The sequence below is a fragment of the Canis lupus genome, chromosome 25, assembly GCF_048164855.1.
Source record: "Canis lupus baileyi chromosome 25, mCanLup2.hap1, whole genome shotgun sequence".
In the NCBI taxonomy this organism is placed as follows: domain Eukaryota; kingdom Metazoa; phylum Chordata; class Mammalia; order Carnivora; family Canidae; genus Canis; species Canis lupus.
The window spans coordinates 27,440,444-27,460,031 of record NC_132862.1 but is presented as its reverse complement, the minus strand read 5'-3'; the positions used below and the strand labels follow the sequence as shown (position 1 = coordinate 27,460,031).

Genomic DNA, 19,588 nt, shown 5'->3' with positions numbered 1-19,588 from the left:
ACAGGACAGATTTGTAGTTGCCTGAAGGGGGATGTGAGGGAATAGGTGAGGTGGGTAAAATGGGTCCAAACATATAAATTCCCAATTATAAAATGAGTAAGTCATGGGATGTACAGTGAAGTGACTATGCTTAATAATACTGTGTTGTATACTTGAAAGTAGCTAAGTGCCTGGGTTTTGAACATCCTTTTTACAAGAAAACAGTGTAAGAAAAATTGTTCAGAAAAATTTTCTGATGCTTTTCATATGGTATCATTTTTCATAGAGGATTTCCCTTTGCTTTTTTACCTACCAGTCCAGAACCACTTTAAATGAAGTTTAAGTGTTGAGCTCCTTGACCCTCCAACAGATGGTGCAGTGTTTAGGTGCATGTTCAAGAGAGGGCTTTTTTACTTCCAGATTATTTTATAGATACAGTTCTTTGTAGTGGGTAAATTATTAATGTCCCCTCTCTTAAAAAGTTCTTGATTTTGACTTCTGTTTCCCCAGTTCCACAAGACCACCAAAAAGCACTGCTTAACCTTTCAACTGGAATGGCCACTATACTCGTAGGGTAAGTATGCTTTGAGTGCCTTTGCTTATATGTCCGACTTCTTGTTTTCTTCTAGATCTTATTCCAACAAATTCTGGGGTATCTTGTAACCTCTTTGATGTCTTTGAGAAGAATCTTGTTTATAATCCTATGTTTATCATTGATACCCTGAATTACATGTGGCATCATTTTCCTACTTTTTTCTTCATCTTCAAATTAAGAAGGACACCTGTAACTCCAAAACATATGATAAAATTGAGTGTTAGGGAAATATGGCCAAAGTGACATCAATACCCTAGCTCATAAGACTATTTTAATTACAAAGTTTCACAAGCATTTTATTTTATTTTAAAGATTTTATTTATTTATTCATGAGAGACACAGAAATAGAGACAAAGGCATAGGCAGAGGGAGAAGCAAGCTCCCTATGGGGAGCCTGATGCGGAACTTGATCCCAGGACCCCTGGATCGTGCCTTGAGCCTAAGGCAGATAGTCAACCGCTGAGCCACCCAGGGGTCCCTTCACAAACGTTTTAATCATGAGTATATGTTTTTCATAAGAATTATAAGATTTCCTCCTAGGAATTGCCAAAAATGTCAATCATAATTTAAAATGCCCAAAAAAAACCCCCTAAGATACTGAAATGTAAAGTTTCCTTAGGAAAGCAGTGAGTAAACTATCATATAGTTTATTAAACTGTCATGTGTAATTATTAGTGTCCACATTTGGAATTTTAGGCATTCTTATTAGCTCTTCATGACTGTTTTTAGGTCATTGCATGGTTATATTCAATGAATTCTTTTTCTCTTTTTTGAATTAAATGTAATTCATCCACTCAAAAAGCTCAAATGTAACATTTTATCCTCTATTTTTAAAAATTTAAATTTTTATTAGTAGCTACAGATGAAGTAAATGGAATTTTGAGAGGAATTTCCACTATCTACTTCTAATGGGCAAAATACCATGCTACTTGGACACAGCAGAAAACCGGGAGGCTCCTTACTATAATAACAAGTGGGGATTAAGGTAGCAGATTGGATTTACCACTGCTTTTGAATATCACATATGGTAAACTCCAAAGGTACTGTCTCTTTTAGTAACATTTTAGCACAAGGTTGTCTCACATGGAAGCATATTGTAAATGTTACATGATTCCCAATATAGCATCAGACTACAGTCCTGGAAAAGCTTCTATTTATATCTCTTAGAAACAGTTTTTATCAGGAAGTGTTTTGCCCTCCCAACCAGCCTTCTCATAACCTTCTTGAGAGTACCTTCTCTGAAAAGACACAGGGGACCTAGAGTTTACTTGTCAAAATAAAATGTGTGAGAGATGATTAAAAAATATAATGAGGACTTAAAAAGGATGAAGTAGTATCATCAGCTGTCATAGAACCCCAAACTGAGAAATCTGAACAAAGACATGACATTCATTTAAAACAAATCTTACTCTGCAGTGGGCTCTTGAGAGCATTTAGTCTTTGAGTTTTTCTTGCTTGGTACTGGTCAGCTCTTTTAAATTTTGCCTAACTATTGATTCCCTTAAATAAAACTGAAGTCAGCTGCTATATTATAAGGATACATTTGTTCCAAATACATCATGTCTTGACTTAATAAGAAAAAAACTGCACTTTTGTGACACTTAGTAGGCTCTTTTGGACTTAAATAGAATAAAAGCCATCAGTCAAAATCTGCTGGTTCCTGATAACCATAATTTTACAAGGAATGTAAGCAGAACTTATTTAGAATAAGCACTTGCGCCAATATTTGTTTCTGACTTTTTTCTTTGTACTGATCTCTGTTTTCCTTTCTTTTAGAATGATGGTTTAAGAATCACACATCTTTTTTGGGGCACCTGGGTGGCTTAGTGGTTGAGTGTCTGCCTTCTGCTCAGGGTGTGATTGTGGGGTCCAGGGATTGAGTCCCTCATCAGGCTCTCCACAGGGAGCCGGCATCTCCCTCTGCCTGTGTCTCTGCCTCTCTCTGTGTCTCTCATGAATAAATAAATAAAATCTTAAAAAAAAAAAAAGATTTGCACATCTTTTGGATTTAGGGATGATTTGAATGGGGTGTAATAGAATATCTAAACTCTTGGAATTTTTGTTCATCAAAAATGTTTGAAATAAAGCATCTAAAATATATCAAAAGGCAAATGTGAAAACAGACTAGAAATATCCCTGTAGGTTTTTATATTTAAGTCAGCATGATTAAACATTAGGCAAGGGGAAAATACCAAAGGAATAAAGAGTTAAATTCTGAGCCCAGTTAGTATTGAATATGCATGTGCTAGAGATTTCCAGTGAAAGATGTGTGCCTTATGCATGAAAAACAGCTGGGAAGAGGGGCTGAACAAGAGAAACCACTTGGGAAGAGAGGTTACATGATGTATGAGCTAGTGAACTTTCAGCATGTAGAAAATGCATAACCATTCTTAAGAATCACATAAAATTAAAGATTGATGCTCAGGCCAGAGTAAACTCTTTCAGGGCTAGAGAGAATGGATTGGTATGACATTTCTATTTTTTTACTTCCCTGTTCCTCATTCTGCCTTACTGGTCTAATTTGACTATAACCATAGTATTTAACATTGTATTAAGAGCTTTCCATGTTCCAGGCATGCTTTAATGTATCAATTCTTTTTTTTTTTTTTTTTAGATTTTATTTACTTATTCATGAGAGACACAGAGAGAGGCAGAGACACAGGCAGAGGGACGAACAGGCTCCCTATGGGGAGCCGGATGCAGGACTCAATCCCAGGACCCTGGGATCATGACCTGAGCAGAAGGCAGATCCTCAACCACTGACTCACCCAGGTGCCCCATGTATCAACTCTTTAAATCTTCTTAACAAACCGTGAGGCAGAAACTATTTTAGAGATAAGGAAACTAAAGGTGAAGGTGAAGTTCTTTGAGCAAGATCAAATGGCTGTCAGTGGTGACTTAGCTCCAGAGTCTGTTCCCCACCACTTGCATCAGACTCCTGACAACATACGCACCTAGTCTGGGACTGGGGAGACCACATAGGGTGACTTGCAGGATCTTAAATTGCTTAGAATCTCTAGGATATTTAAGATTCGGAGATCCTTTTGGAGTTAGTGAACTAAATCTCATTTGCTTTTATGCTTTCTGACTTTAAAAAATAAAGATTCCCTTCATGTTCCATTTTCCAGAAAAAAAAAACCCACCTTTTTTAAGGGTGAGAGAGGCAGAGGGAAAGGGAGAAGCAGGGCTCAAACTCACAACCCTGAGATCATGACCTAAGCTAAAATCAAGAGTCAGATACATAACCAACTGACTCACCGAGGCACAGAGGAAAAACATTTTATAGACAACCATGAAACATATTTCTATGTTCCTAGTACTATTTGAAACATTTGTCATTAATTCTTGAGGGAATTTGATGTTAGTAATATTATTTCCATGTTAATAAATATCAGTGCAGATCTGGGATTTAAACCGAGTTTGTTTTTATTTCAAAGCAAGCATTCTCTTGCAAATTATTACAAAGAAAAGTTAAGGTTATTTTGATTATAAATGACATAATGTTTATAATATTGAATACCTCCAGGGGAAGCTATCTGAATAAATCTGTATCTAGAGGTAGAATCTGACTATTGGCCAATCTGAGGAAATCCCCAGCTGGTAGGTTGATGGACCATTCATTTGAAGATGAAAGAATTATCAGGAGATTCCTGTAGGGATACTATTCCCTTATCTTCCTCTATCTTAAGGAGAAAAAAACAAACCAAGAGGGTATATTGGCCTACACTTAAATTCAGAAGATAAGTACCCTCTGCTTTCTGGAATAGATGCCATTTCTGATAATACTATTTTCTCAGCAAAGAGATGCTCATAGGAAACACACTAGTAGTGGTCTTAATTATGCTCAGAAATAAGGACACTTGGGTGGCTCAGTGGTTGAGCATCTGCCTTTGGCCCAGGTCTTGATCCTGGAATCCTGGGATGCAGTCCGCAAGAGGCTCCCTGCATGGAGCCTGCTTCTCCCTCTGCCTATGTCTCTGCCTCTTTCTGTGTGTCACTCATGAATAAATAAAATAAAATCCTTAAAAAAATATGCTCAGAAATATACAGTATCTTCACACACACTACACACACACACACACACACACACACACACACGGAAGTGCTAAGACAGCAAGAAAAGAAAAACTCAGGTAATTTTCAGAAGATTATTTGAAATCCAAAGAGACTCAATACACCTGAACTCTAAGCATGCTGTTCCCTGGAAAGTGGTTGGGCAGAAATGAGGAACAACTCTGACCATGATGAGAAAGAGTGGTATGAATAATATTGGATTGATTTGGTGGCAGCAGCTCATCACCTACACAAATGGAGTAAAAATGGAGGTAAAAATAGAGTTGCTAGAGCCCTAAAGGCAAAACTGATGATGAGGCAAAACTGTTGGCTTCTTTGTATAATATTTGGTGCCAAGCTTATAGTTTCTGGATGGGCAACTGTCCATATCTATCAACAGATTCCTAGCTTGACTTTGGGATCACAGGCTAAGTTGTGATAGGAGCACTGGGCTTTTGCCTTCTCAGCAGATAATGAGGTGCAAACGCAAAGGGGAGACCTTAGAACTAACCACATTATGTCTCTTCAAAATAAATGATATCATCAGAAGAAAAGTACAATATCAGTTACCAGGCATGGCTCTTTACCTCAGGAAGTTCCCTAAGGCCTCTAGGTCTGGCATATGGTAAGCATTTTAATGTGTGTGAAAAATGTTAGTTGTTGAAATGTTTCATAATGGTATGACTAATTATAAACAAATTAATGTTTTTCTACACCTTCCATTAACTGTAATCAATAAAATCCAAACCAACAAGTAGGTCCAATTATCCTATCCCATGTCAGCTTGAATAGGACAGAGCCAGAGACCTGGAAGCAGCTTTAATGTATATGTTAAAAGGCTATAAATCAGTAATAACATGACCATCTGGGGACTACTATGCTGGAATGATTGTTTACATTCCAAATTACCTTTCATTGAACAGACATAATGATTAGGTACCATATAGCAGTAGTTGTACTGGGATTATTAATAAATGATTAAGACACACAATCTTTCAGGAAAGTTGTGTTCTAGTGGGACAGATAAGAAAACGAGTAACTTGGACACAAGTTCTAAGGCAGCACAAAGTTGGTGAGCTCAATCCAGATCAATCAGAGAAGGAAAAGACGTCTGAACATGTCTTGGAGAATGAAGGCTGACAGTGAAGGGGAAAAGGGTATTCAAAGCACATGGGAAGGAAGAGAAAATGAACAGTTTGAAAGAGCCTGATGTATATGGGGAATATTTTTTTTAAAGAAGATTTTATTTATTTATTTGAGAGAAAGCATGAGCAGGAGGAAGGGGAGAGGGAGAAGTAGACTCCCCGCTGAGTGGGGATCCTGATGTCAGTCTAGGTCCCGGGAATCCAGGATCATGATCTGAGCCAAAGGCAGACACTTAACTGACTGGACCCCCCAAGTTCCCCTTACAGGGAATCTTAAGCAGTTTGGTATTTCTTTATGGGGAAGTGCAAAAGCAGGAGCAGGTTAAAAGTATTACAATCAGAGAGGATGTGAAGAATATACAATGGAGGACATTTTTTCCATACTAAGAAGTTTGGATTTCAGTTTTTTGAAGTCATAGGAAACCATTAAAGGGTTTTAAATAGTGTGGTCAACATTTCAGGGTTTGTGATTTAGAGTTTTGGGCCTCTCTGGTTGCGGTGGAGAACTTTTTTGAGAGGATAAGACTAGAGACTGAGAAAGAAATAGAAAAATAAACCAAGCAAGTTAGAACTCTAAAGGATTTATTGGCTAAAATGACACAGAGCACCATACCAGGTGGCATGTCTTAAAATGATAGCAGTGCAGGGATATGTGTTTGAGGTTTGGGGATTACACAAAGATTACTGTCAACTTCCTGAATTATTCATAAACTATATCTACTTTTCATTAAGTGACACATATAAATGGCCAACAATAAGGTGCTACAGCTTAGCCAGTTTGCTGACAGAGATGCTGGCCATGCCAAACTGTTATTTGCTCCCCACTCATGTGAGTGTCTAGGCTTCTGCTCACATTGCTTTGCTCCACTTGAGTGTTCTTTTTCCCTTGTCTGCTTAGAAAACTCCATTAATATTCCAAATCTAACCTCCTATGACACTTCTTCCCTAAAGCCTTCTTTTCCCTCCCTTGACCATGTGACTACTTGTAGGTACTTGCATTGTAATGTTACCTCTTACTGATTCCTTACTGAAAGCCAGGCACAATGCAAAATGCTTTCACAGACATATGCTCTTACTATAACTTTACAATTTACCCCAGATTACAGATGGAGGGACTGAGATTTTCACTGACATGCTATAACTTGTTCAAGGTCTGGAAGTTAGAAAGTGAAAACCAAGGTTTAAATCTTGGTATATCAACCTCCCACATTTATGGGGTTTCACTAATGCCAAACTGTTCTATTTCTTCCTTAACTTATTATATACTGTAAGAAATTTGAGAACCAAAATATCATCTGCCCCCATGATGCTTGGCAAGTAAATAGAGGGTGTTCAAAACTATTGTTTGAATGCATGAGTGTTTAGAGCAATACCACTGTGCCAAGTAGTTCTTCAGTACCTAGAATTCAATATAATTGCAATGGGCAACATAGTGTCAAATCTGCCGATTTTAAAAATACACTGAAACATAATGTCTACCAAGTTCATCAATGTTGTTGCAAATGGCAAGATTCCTTTTTTTTTTTTAAGGCTGAATAGTATTTTATTGTATGTATGTATCACATTTTTTTATCCATTTACCTCTCAATGGATATTTGTTTTTTTTTTTTCATAACTTGGCCTCTATTAATAATGCTGCAAGAACATGGACATGCAGGTATCCCTTTGAGATCACAATTTCAATTTTTTTGAATATTTGCTCAGAAGTAGAATTGCTATATGATATAGTAGTTCTAGTTTTAATTTTTGAGGACCCTCCATACTATTTTCTGTAGTGGCTGCACCATTTTGCATTCCCAACAACAATGTACAGGGTTCCAATTTAGCATTACGGTAAGAGACATGTCAGTTACAGAAGAACAAATACTGCATGAGTCTGCTAATATGAAATGTTTAAAATAGTCAAACTTCTAAAAGCAGAACATTGAATGAAGGTTGCCAGGATATGAATGGAGAGGAAAATGGGGAGTTCTTATCCATTGGGTATAAAGTTATAGTTACATAAAAAAAGTTACACAGTATAAGTTCTAGAGGTCACTGTTCAACATGGTGCCTATAGTTAATAATACAATATTGTGCACTTGAAAATTTATTAAGTGTACCCTCATGTTCAGATCTCATGTTGAGTGTTGTTACCACACAAAAACAAAACAAAACAAAGCAAAACAAAAAGGAACACAAGGTAACTTTGGGAGGTGGTAGATACATTGATACCTTGGGTGTATGTTTATGTCTAAACTCATCAAATTATATATATTAAATATATAAATATGCATGCATTTAAAAAAATGCACCTATCATACCTCAATAAAGCTGTAAAAAATACACTAAAGCAAACATGACAAAATCTGAATTAGGTATAGAATCTCATGAAAGCAATAAACAGTATAATGGTGTATAATGGAGATCTTTTTAACAACAGAGTTGTCTGAAAAATGATAAGTTTATCGCAAACACTGTCAAGAATCCGAAAATACTGGATAAAATCACTAAGAGAAAACACCAATTATGATATTAGTTGATGAAAGCGCATTATGCTGGAAAACATTAAAATTTAACTTATATCTTTATATGAATTAATATATACATACGGCTTTTAAAAATTCAGTTTACTATGTCTGCATTTAAGTGCCCAGTAGATGACAGTTGCAACTATGATTGTGTCTCCTGCAGTACAGTCTATTATATGACAAATACAAATCTGGTTCTGTTTACTAAATGGGGCCCACCATATAAACAGTTATGCATATGACTGTGCCTACTGTCTAAGAATTACATATAAGACCACTACAAATATGAATGTGCTAAACTTCTTGCTATTAAAGAAGTTAAAACTTTGTGAAAGACGTTAATCTTGTAAAGTAATAGAAGTACTAAATTTGACTATAGTTGTGTCACACCTCATCCTAAAGCCATATAAAATAGCATGGAGACGTTGAACAAAGTTGAAGAAACATAAAAATCTTTAACATAGTTAGGGCAGAGTGGGTGGCTTCATTTGACTAGTGGATAAATTATAGGGAATGGTATGTCAGGAAGGGCAAGAGGGAGACAGGTAGGGTCACAGAGAATGATATATAGCATACTAATGAATTTGAACTTTATCTTGTCAGATGTCACTCAGAAATTTTATGGTGGTGGGAGAGTGTGTGAAGTTAGTTTTTCCTTATAGAAAATGTGTCTAAGACATGGAGATTTGAGGATGGAGGGTAGGTGAGAAAACTTTAATTGGGAGAAAGATAAGGAATTTAAGACAGGTGAAGTAGAAATGGAAATGAAAATTCAGGTATCAGGAATGTCAAAAAGGTAAATTCTAGTGATCTTAAGGACTAATTATAAATGGTTTCTGAGGAAGAGGAAGCAATCTCAGATGACTTCTGGATTTCTGACTTGATTACCTTGGTAGGTCAGGTTACTACTCACTTATGAATAAAATACAAAAGAAGCAGGTGTGGGGGGTTGGGGGGGGACAAGGCATTGATATAATTCGCTGGATGTGAAAAGTCCAAGCTCTGGAATTAAACAGATCTGAGTCCACTTCAGGTTGTTGTTGACTGTGGAAAATTGGGTGAGTAGTTGTTGAAGAAATCAAGTCAAATTGAGGCAGATATTAATTGCTCTCCTTTAGAAATAGGTACTGTAATCAAATTACTTGATAAAACATTGAATAATTGAGGAAGAAAGAAAGTTAATAAGATCCTTTTACTGAGCCTTTCACACTAGTTAGTATATGTCCAGTCTAATTTCACTAGCTATCTCTGTAGACTAATATTTAAAGAAATCCAATTTTACAGTGTCAGTCTTATGAAACCCTTGTCAATTAGCTATTTGACATATTATAAAATCACTACTGTCTATGTTAATACTGGTAGACTGGTGTAATATAACACTGCTAAACAAATCTGTGTAATCTCTAGAAGAGTAGTAAACAAATGAATTGTGATTTGAAAATATATTTTAGTTGTAGTGCAATATAAACTATAAATATCACCCTTTGCCCTCAAGTGAAGACCAGGCAGATGGACAAACATAACAACAAAACTCCAGATTCTTGCAGAGAACAATAAATGGAAATTAGAAAATTATATTCTTACAATAATTTCCTCCCTTTCCAGTAAGTGATAGTAGAATAGATACAAAGAAATAGACGATTGTCTTGAAATATTTATACAAAAAATCATTACAAAGTCAACATTTCAAATAGCGAGACGGAGGAATTTGTCCTAAAAGCCTATTTGATCAGGCAAGAGCAGGTAGTGGAGTTCTCATTAAGTGTGTGGTAACTGGAAAAAGAGAGCTTTATGGAAGACTAGATTCCTTTTAATTGGAACAGGCCCCTGTGGAAAATGAAGTACGTCACTGAAGTTGTCCTCTAGATTATCCGTGGCTTTGAGGCTAGACTACTCAATGAAGCAACTGTTTTCTTATTTCATTAATTCTTCTGAAAAATAAACTTGCTCTGTATTCTCTGGAAACAAAAACTGTAAAAATTGTGTTTTCAAGGGGAAGTGAATGCATATGCTATGAATTAATTTGTCTGCAAGTCTGGAAAATATTACTGAATGTGGTGAACATTGATCAGTTTCAACAACAACAACAAGGAGCCCAAGATCAGCAGTGAATGAGAAAAAATCTCTTAGAGGGAGATTTGATTTCAGCACCTCTTGGCGACCAATAAGTTGCTACCAACGGAATAAACCATTCGGCACGTAGTAGGACTTCACGTATTCATTGAATGATGCAATATTTTGGAAAACAAGTAAAATGTAGTAGTACATTAAGCTAAATAGGTGGTATTTAACTATTTTTTATTCACAGGAGTCTGCTCTTTGGCTGTTGTCCCATTTATTTGGTCATGATTTTTATGCAGCCATTAGGCATCATTTGATCTTGTTTCAGAACTTACAGCATATCTGGTATGACATATTAGAAAGACACTTTGCATTTATAATCATGTACTTACGTCAGAAATGTATGATGAGCTTATGAAATACCAAAATGACTTGTCATTTTCCTTTTGTTTCACTGTGAAGCCTTTTCCCTTCCCAAATGGTAAAAACTATAAATTTGGTAGAGTGGATGTGTATATGAGTGAAATGTGTGTGTGTTTGTCTGTGTGTGTGTGTGTTTTCTAGGTTGAACAAGTTCATATAACTCTCTACATTGTAATATTCCTTTGGGCTCTTAAGGAACATTCTAAGCAATCATTTTCAGGAGGCAAAATGAGGGCTTTGTGTCCTGTACATAATTGATGAATTATGGTTTATTGAATAATTTTTAACTATAGTGATTGTACAGCTGAAGTTAGAGCTTTAAAATATTTTATCATCCTTGCCCTGAATGTGCTCAATATTGAAAATGAAATTTAATGAGATAATGGGTAAGTTTCTCATCTGTCAAATATATAGCAATCATTCTCATTGTTTCTGAGAGGACAGCCTTATTCCCTATGACTCATGTGTCCCTCCTTCCCTCATTCACACCAGTTTATATTCCTTTTAGGCTACATTATTCTTTTCTGTCAAAAGCCTAGGCAAAATAAAAGCAAACGGTGACCTAATTTCATTTAAGCACAATTCTTATATCAGAAAGCATGAGAGACATTTAAATGAGGAGGGAAAAAAAATCAACCTTGATTTGACAGTTGTTTGACAAAATAGGAAAGTGAATTTGAAAGTTCATGGGGCCTTGAAATAGTAGTCATATATTATTGTTCCCAGCTTCTCAAAAAAATTGTTTTTTCTCAGAACCAGGAGTTAAACTTATCAAAGCAGGTGGTCCTTGCTCTCTAGTTTCTTGATCTTATGAAATGTGTAGATAAAACCTAAGCCACAGAGTGTCTCAAGTATTCCGGTTCTGTAACCATTAAGGTGCTTTACAACCCTGAATTTCTGTGATTTCACAGTGGAAGCCTTGAAATTGATCTGAGAGAGAAGATGTCTATATGCCTTATATGTGATATATCATGGTAATGGTAAGTGGCTTTTTGACAAGAGGACATGCCTGACCACCATCATGTCTACAGCTGTCTGTGAACAACCAAAATTATGGTGGGATTTCAATATATCTGTTTTGAAATCAAACAGTAATGTGACTATAGATATATAAATTTGCAGTAATCATAGATGATACATCATAGACTTTCTTAAGTACAACCTGAGGAGGAAAAGTAACTTAGCTAAACTGAATAGTTTGGGAAAGTCTATTTTGTTTATTGGCACTAAGGAGTGAAAGAGGTAAGATGGAACAGAAATATTCTCCTTCCGCCCCCACCACCATGGGACTGCAATGTAATAAGAAATGCATATTTGGTCATCTTCTCTGGTTCCTAATACAGAGCTCCCAATACTCTTGGAATTTCCTGAATCATAAAGGTGAGAGGAGAATCTGTTATTCATAACAAACCCATTTCATCCACCCCTAGTATGCTAGTGAGGTGGACTCTTGGTGGGCTTCTAGGTAGCTTCAGGATGGGGGCAGGTTGACAGAGGAACCAACCAGACGATTGGAGGGTTGGGGCTTTCATCTCTACCCTGCCCACCTCCATGAGGGGAGAGGACCTGGAGATGGAGTTAATCACGAATGGCTGTTGATCTAATCAATCATGCCCAGGTGATGAAACTTCCATAAATACCCTAAACAATGGGGTTCAGAGAGCTCTGGTCTGGTGAACACATCATGGTGCTGTAAAAGTGGAAGTGTTCAGAAAAGGTCTAGAAGCTGTGTGTCCCTTCTCCCCAAACTTACCTGTGCATCTCTTCCATTTGGCTGTTTCTGAGTTGTATCATTTTTAATAAACTGGTAATAGTAAGTAAACTGTCTTCCTGGGTTCTGTGGGCTTTCCTAGCAAATTATCTAACATGGGGAGGGGTTCATGGGAACCCCTGATTTATAGCTAGTCAGGAGTTAAGGATGCTTGGTCGGTCTTGTGACTGATGTCTGAAGTGGAAGGCAGTCTTGTAGGACTGAGCCCTTAACCCGTGGGATCTGCACTAACACTGGGTTGTTGAATTAAATTATTAGAATTAAATTATATGGCACCAAGTTGGTGGTTCAGAGTTGGATAATTGCTTGGTGTGGGAACCTTAGCTCTGTATTTTGTGTCAGAATTGTGTGTGTAGTACCCCTCTACCACTGTACAACTAATAACTAATTTCTGCCAATACTTCCTAGACATTTTGTAAATCTGGCTTTTCTTTTTATTTTCCATTTCTGCAGTCTCTATCCTGGTTTGGTCTCTCACCCTTTCTGCACTGTCAATATAAATTCACACTTCTCATCAGTTATCTCTTTTTTCTAGAATGCTCCTTTCTTCCAAATTAACTTCTATCTTCTTGAACCTGCATTTGTAGCATTAAGTCCCATATCGGACACATAGTATGAGATCAATTGCAAAGGAAAGAAGGGACAAACATAAAAGAAGAGAAGAGGGGCGCCTGGGTGACTCAGTGGTTGGGCGTCTGCCTTCGGCTCGGGGTGTGATCCTGGAGTCCCAAGATCGAATCCCACATCAGGCTCCCTGCATGGCGCCTGCTTCTCCTTCTGCCTGTGTCTCTGCCTCTCTCTCTCTCTGTGTCTGTCATGAATGAATAAATAAAATTAAAAAAAAAAAAAAAAGAAAAGAAGAGAAGAAAGAGCAGGGGTATGTATGTACTAATTTCCAGATTTTTAAAATAATTACAAATAGTAACTTCTTTAAACACAAGGGTCTCAGTAGCTGAGCGACTGTCCTCCCTGTTTCTATAATAACTTACAAAACAAACATTGGTTTTACAATCATAATTCATTTGATCCTCCCAAATGAATAGACTTTGGTGATATTGCCATTTTTAAAGCTATAGAAAAAGAAACTCAAGAAATTCATGAAGCTAGGAAGAAAACCAGGATGTGAATCAGTCTAATCAATACAAATTTGGATTTTCTGTTACCATAGTCAGAACTGGCTACATAATTTGTGGGGCCTGGTGCAAAATAAAAATGCGGGGTACCTTGCTCAAAAGTACTGAGAATTTCAAGGCAATGACAGGAGAGGCCAAGCTGAGGCCCCTTCTGTGTGGGGGCTGTGTGCAACTGCACAGGTTGTATGCCCATGAAGCTGGTCCTGACCATGCTCTCCCATGATTCTATGGGGCTCTTTTTTTGAGTGCTAAGAAGGGGTTGGCGGCTCATTGATTAAAGGCAAACTCTGCCTTGTCAAACAAGGAGAGCAAGAATTAGCATAACACACCAAGCACTGAGGGTGTTTTGAGTGTCTTCTTAATCCTCACAATAGCCTTGCATCTTCTGAGATGCAACGTCTTCATCATCCAGCTCAGTCTCATGCCTTTCATAGTGTCAACTCCTCTGAGAAAGACTTTAAAGCCTATCCCTCTACGGATGAATCATTGCCCTCCCACGTGTTCACATTGTACCCTCTGCTGGCTCCAGTATGTCACCTGTGATGATTTTGCTTTCTTACCTGATATAAGAACAAATTGACTGAGTCACATAGCTAGGAAATAAATGTTGTTGTTGAGATAATTTAGGTTTATAGCTCCTTTCACTGCTAATCCAGTATTCTGTTCTGCTACTCTAACCTGTTCAGGGTCACTTGATCAACTAAAGTGTTCAGCGTTGGCCACTTTACCATCTCACTTTACTTTTATTCCCACAGAAGAAGTGCAGAGGGTTGAGGAGGTGGTATCTGGTTCTCCAGGTGAATCATAACACAATTGCAGATATGCAGATCTTACGTAGACGTTGTGATCTGGTGAAGGTATAACTCAGTGCATGTGAGGGTAAGTATACACCTTTATCTCTCCAAAACTGGGATTAAAAAAATAAACCAGGAGGAACCATTCTTCTAAGAATAATACCTAACAAGCTATTGCTTGCATCTGAAAAGAGGCAAAAACCCTATGCATTCCAGGAAGCTTGGAGACAATATTAGCATTCTTTACAAGATCTGGTTTGGCAAAAAGCTAAATGCTTTTAGTGTCATAGTGGGACTGCTCCATTGGCAAAATAAACATTTTACTGTGATGTAATATAAAATTTTTAAGGGCTTGACTTCACAATTTAAATTTTATAATACATTTAAAAATATAATGCATATACTTCTACCTTTAAATATGAAAATTAATATACAGAACAACACAGCAGAGCTTAATGTTCTGCATATAACAGAAGACATACAATAGCCAAAAATTAGCTCCTTGAAGTATGATAACTACTGATATATGACTAAGATGAACACTTTTGAATGGTTTAATTGGTTTAATTAATTGAAAATGAGGTAATCAGTTTTTAGAAGGTGTTTAAAAAGTGCAGTTAGAGATCAACATTTTCTAAACCAAATTCGTAAATCTTTGATAATCCTCAAACAGAATAAGGAAGTATTGGTATAAATGAATCTTCTATCCATCATGTAAGACCATATGAGGTTAAATCAATGAGGTTGTTGTTTTGTAACTGGATGTCATTTTTCCATGAACAGTAGTAAAGCTCATTGTAATACATAACCTAATGTGGAATTTAATTTTAAAATCTTTTAAAAAGTGACTTAGTTATAGACATTTTTCCAGGATATGAGAGGAAACTGTGAGGAATTGAAGGAGATCCTTATGGGCACATCCCAAGGAACCTCACTAACTGTTAAATCACCTCTCTATCGATGATTACTCAGCACTTCCTCTACTGTGGCTGGAGGAGGACTGAGGCACCCTAACTATTAAAGCAACTGAGACTGACACATCTAATATGGACAGATTTACTGTATCTGTCAAGATTGGCTTGGCAAGGGCTTTGGTCCAGATAACATAATTTTTTAACCATTGCTTGCTGGGTATCCTTTCAGAAGCATAGAAATGTTCCCTCCTGTCCTTTTGGCACAATCACTCAGCTTTTCCTTTTTTTTTTTTTTTTTTTTTTTTTTAATACTGTTGTGAAGGAGGTGATGCTTTGAAAATTTAAATACACATTCTTTTCTGGCTCTTCAAGTATATGACATTTATTCTAGTTGGCCCAAGAATTCATCAAACCTGGAGAAGATTAAGACATGTTATTGTAAGGAGGATGATGTAATAGCTTCTGACATGGAAAATAAGATTTTTCGAATTCCTCAAGTTTCCTTTCAGTGGATCAAGAACACTGGTGGATGAAGAGAGGAAGAAGTTGAAATTCAGCCAGAAATGTGTGTTCTGATTTTTTTCTTCCTTGGGCTGCTGCTCAAAGACAAAAAAAAAAAAGAGTAGATAAATGAGAGTAAATGAGACCAGAATTGGATGTTTGTGCCCACTTCTCCTTTGAAACTATGAGCCCTTCAAACTATTCCTTCAAACTTTTTATCTTATGAAGTAAGTATTGTTCTTCTCATTTTAAAAACAGCTGCAAATAGAGATGAGCCAGTTTGCTCAAGGTTATTCAGATGGCACAGAACCTGGATTTGAACTCAGGACAGCTGACTAACCACCCTTAACTATAATACCATACTGCCTTTCTTTACTGCTTGTTCACACAGCTGCGCTAAAAATAAATAAATAAATAAATAAATAAATAAATAAATAAATAAATAAATAAATAAATACTGAAATAAAGTCAGCAAAATTTTAATAGTTTTCATATAGAATAAATGAGTTTCTGATCATAGTGTTATTGGAAGTGATATCAAATTATAACACTTGCCATGCTGGTTTCACCGTCTATTAAAATCTCCTAATATTTTGATTAGAAATGGAAATTTAATATTTAACTTGAACTTCTATGCTGTCTTGCTTAAGAAAAGTACAACTTCTGTGAGTTGCACTTTTTTTCAGTTGCATCCAAACTAAAAGCATGTCTATTTTAATGTCTCACATGGTTTTGTTACTATTGATAATTATGAAAAGTAATATAATTTCTGACTCTGATTCGTGAAGGACCACAGACTTCTACAATAGATTTGTACTTTCTTCAGAGTTTCAGAAAGTAAATTAATTGCAACAATAAAAGTGCTCTTTGAAGCTCTTTCTTTTCTTCTTTTTTTTTTTATTTTTTGAAGCTCTTTCTAATAGGGTACTTTGTTTATGTTCCAGCCATTCCCTTAGAGATGGCGTAAATATTTCATAATTATTTTGGGAACCAAACTTTTTATTATGTAGATATATTTTCAGTCTTCATGTTATTTAATCCCATCATCTGATGGAATATAAACTATCTCTCAGTTAGATGTTATTTTCACTCTTAGGTGGTTGGCTCTTTATTCACACATTTAAAAAATTATTTCATAGCAGTGTATTTGAACTAAATGAGGCATTTCTAACATCAACTTTTAAAACTTGATGGTTTGGTTCTCTTTACTTATCATTTTGTAAACTTGATGGTTTGGTTCTCTTTACTTATCATTTTGTAGACTTGACGTCTCTAGTGCAAGGCTTGCTTTTGCTTGTAAACCTATAGTATTACCAATTAAAAATTCAAATAACATTAACTACCCTGAATTAAAATGCTCTCAGGCAATAAAGCAGCCATTGTAAATCCTTGGAATTTGGAAAAACAATCAGTGTCATATAAACAATCAGTGACACATGCTGGATCTGATTTTTAATGTACAAGGCCTAGGTTGGAAAATGAAGATGAGCCTGCTATATAATTTCATACGTATATTTCAATATATGGATTCTAAGTAGGTTCTTACAAAAGGGAGCACCTTCAATACTAAGTGAAAACAACACAAGAAAATCACCAAACATAGTCAGTGAGTTTTTTTCCCCGGTTTACTCAATAATACAGTATGAGAAAACTGTGCATAGATAGAACAACTTAAGTGTAGGTCGGACCCATTGAAAATGTTAAAATATATCCTTGTTGAAAAGAAACTGCTACATTTCATCAAAGTAGGAAAAATAACCTGGCACAACTTACAGATGGGTATAAGAGACTATTTTGCAGTAAGTCACAATAAAATATATGGCTTAACCTGCAAAAAAAATGAAAATTGTGGGAAATTTAACGAAGTACCTGTGGAATTTGCAGAAGAAAACTCAGAAGTTTATCCATTTATCATTATGCCTGTTTGAATTTATAAGTTATAATGTTTTATGAATAAGTAGAAAAGTGAAAAACTCTTAATTCTATCATGGCTTTATATGATGCCACTGATGAATATGCAAAAAGATAAACAATTCTTCAAAATGTGTACGCAGAGCAAAGGCATTAGAAGTGAGCTATGAAAGTTGAAAAACATAGCTTGATGTGTACTTGATCTTACATTATTGGTGTAATTAATACACATCTGGAGATTAATCTTCAAATATGCAGGTGACTGGTGAATCAAGTGTTTGGCTGACAGATTCCAAATTTGAAATTATAATTTCTTTAAAATGGTTTTAAAAAAACATCCTGTGCTGTTATTAGAATTCTTTCTCATGAACAATAAAGTAGGTTATATTATAGACCCTTTATCTTGGCTTTTTAAAATAAGCATTATTTCTTTTATTTTTTTGTCAGAGAGATGATAAATATTTTAAATGCTTTTGGAAAGAAGTAAAAAAATATAAAAATGTATCACAAACTCATCTCTGAAGCTTTCAAATTACCCACGCCTTCTCTTAAAAAGAGGCAAAAAGTCATGCATTAATGAATTTTTCTTATTTCATGGAATGAACTCTTACATAAAGCAAAACAAGAATGTTCACTGAGAGCAAGATTTTGTCTATTTTGTTCACTCTACTCCTTGCACCTGAAACAGGACATAGAACATAGTAGGTGCTTGATAAATAATTTGTGTGATTGATTGAAAAAAAAATAAATAATTGAATGGCTAATTATATGCATATGTAATCCTAGAACTCTAATTTTACTGAAATTCTGCAAGTCCCAAATTCATCTATGATTATATCAACATAATCTGTTTTGGCACTGGATATATTTAATGTGGTATTCATAATAATGCTTGCTCAAAGCTGACAATATTTTGAGTTGGCCAATCGCTACAGCAAGAGCACATGATTTGTTTCCATTCCATTTTTTCCTTAAAATTACATTAAAAATACCATGGAGAGGGGTGCCTAGGTGGCTCAGTTGGTTAGGTGACTGACTCTTTGATGTTGGCTCAGGTCATGATCTCAGGATTGTGAGATCACCCTACAGTGGGCTCCACGTTGGGTATGGAGCCTGCATAGAATTATCTTTCTCTCTACCCCTCCCCCTGCTTCGCTCTCACTCTCTGTCCTACTCTAAAAAAACAAAACAAAACAAAACAAAAACAAAAAAAACAAAACAAAACAAAACAAAAGCTATGGAGACTAATTGGAGAAAAATAATACTAGTGGCTGGCATTGATAAATATCAGGAAATAATTGGTAATAAAATTGATGGGAGTCAGAAGTGCTCAGTGGCACTGGGAAGAGATTTATTTGCCACATCAACAGAGAGAAAGTGATGCTTAACTAATCACAACTCTAAAACTCATTACTGCAATTTTATATATTCTCATTATTCACAGTTTTGGATTTTAGCCTCTTTCTTTTTTTTTTTTTTTTTTTTTTTTTTTTTGAGAGAGAGAGAGAAAGAAAGCACACACAGTGGGAGGGAGGGGTAGAGGGAGAGAGAAAATTTTAAGCAGGCTCCATGCCCAGCTCAGAGCTCCACACAGGGCTTGATTTCATGACCCTGAGATCATGACCTGACTGAAATCATGAGTCCCACGCTTAACTGACTGAGCCACCCAGGTGCCCCATTATGCTGTCACTTCTGACAAACACTGTTTTGGTTATAATTTAATGTGACATCCATATCATTGATAGGAATGGCACTAGGGAAATTAACATTATTTTATTAAAAGCTTCTAATATTATTA

The 19,588-nt window shown here is 36.0% G+C and overlaps 1 long non-coding RNA gene across 4 annotated transcripts in view; it reads left to right on the top strand.

Annotated features, from left to right (window-relative positions):
- LOC140616861 (uncharacterized) overlaps positions 1-16,346 on the top strand; it is a 160,466-nt gene extending 144,120 nt beyond the window's left edge. For 3 of the 4 annotated variants that reach the window (XR_012017187.1, XR_012017184.1, XR_012017188.1), the window contains 3 exons: positions 490-553; positions 14,426-14,549; positions 15,877-16,346. This is a non-coding gene — a long non-coding RNA (uncharacterized lncRNA). Of the gene's footprint in view, positions 1-489; positions 554-14,425; positions 14,550-15,700 lie in introns of all 4 variants that reach the window. The other variant, XR_012017186.1, reaches the window with a different exon arrangement.
- The last annotated feature ends 3,242 nt before the right edge of the window (positions 16,347-19,588 follow it).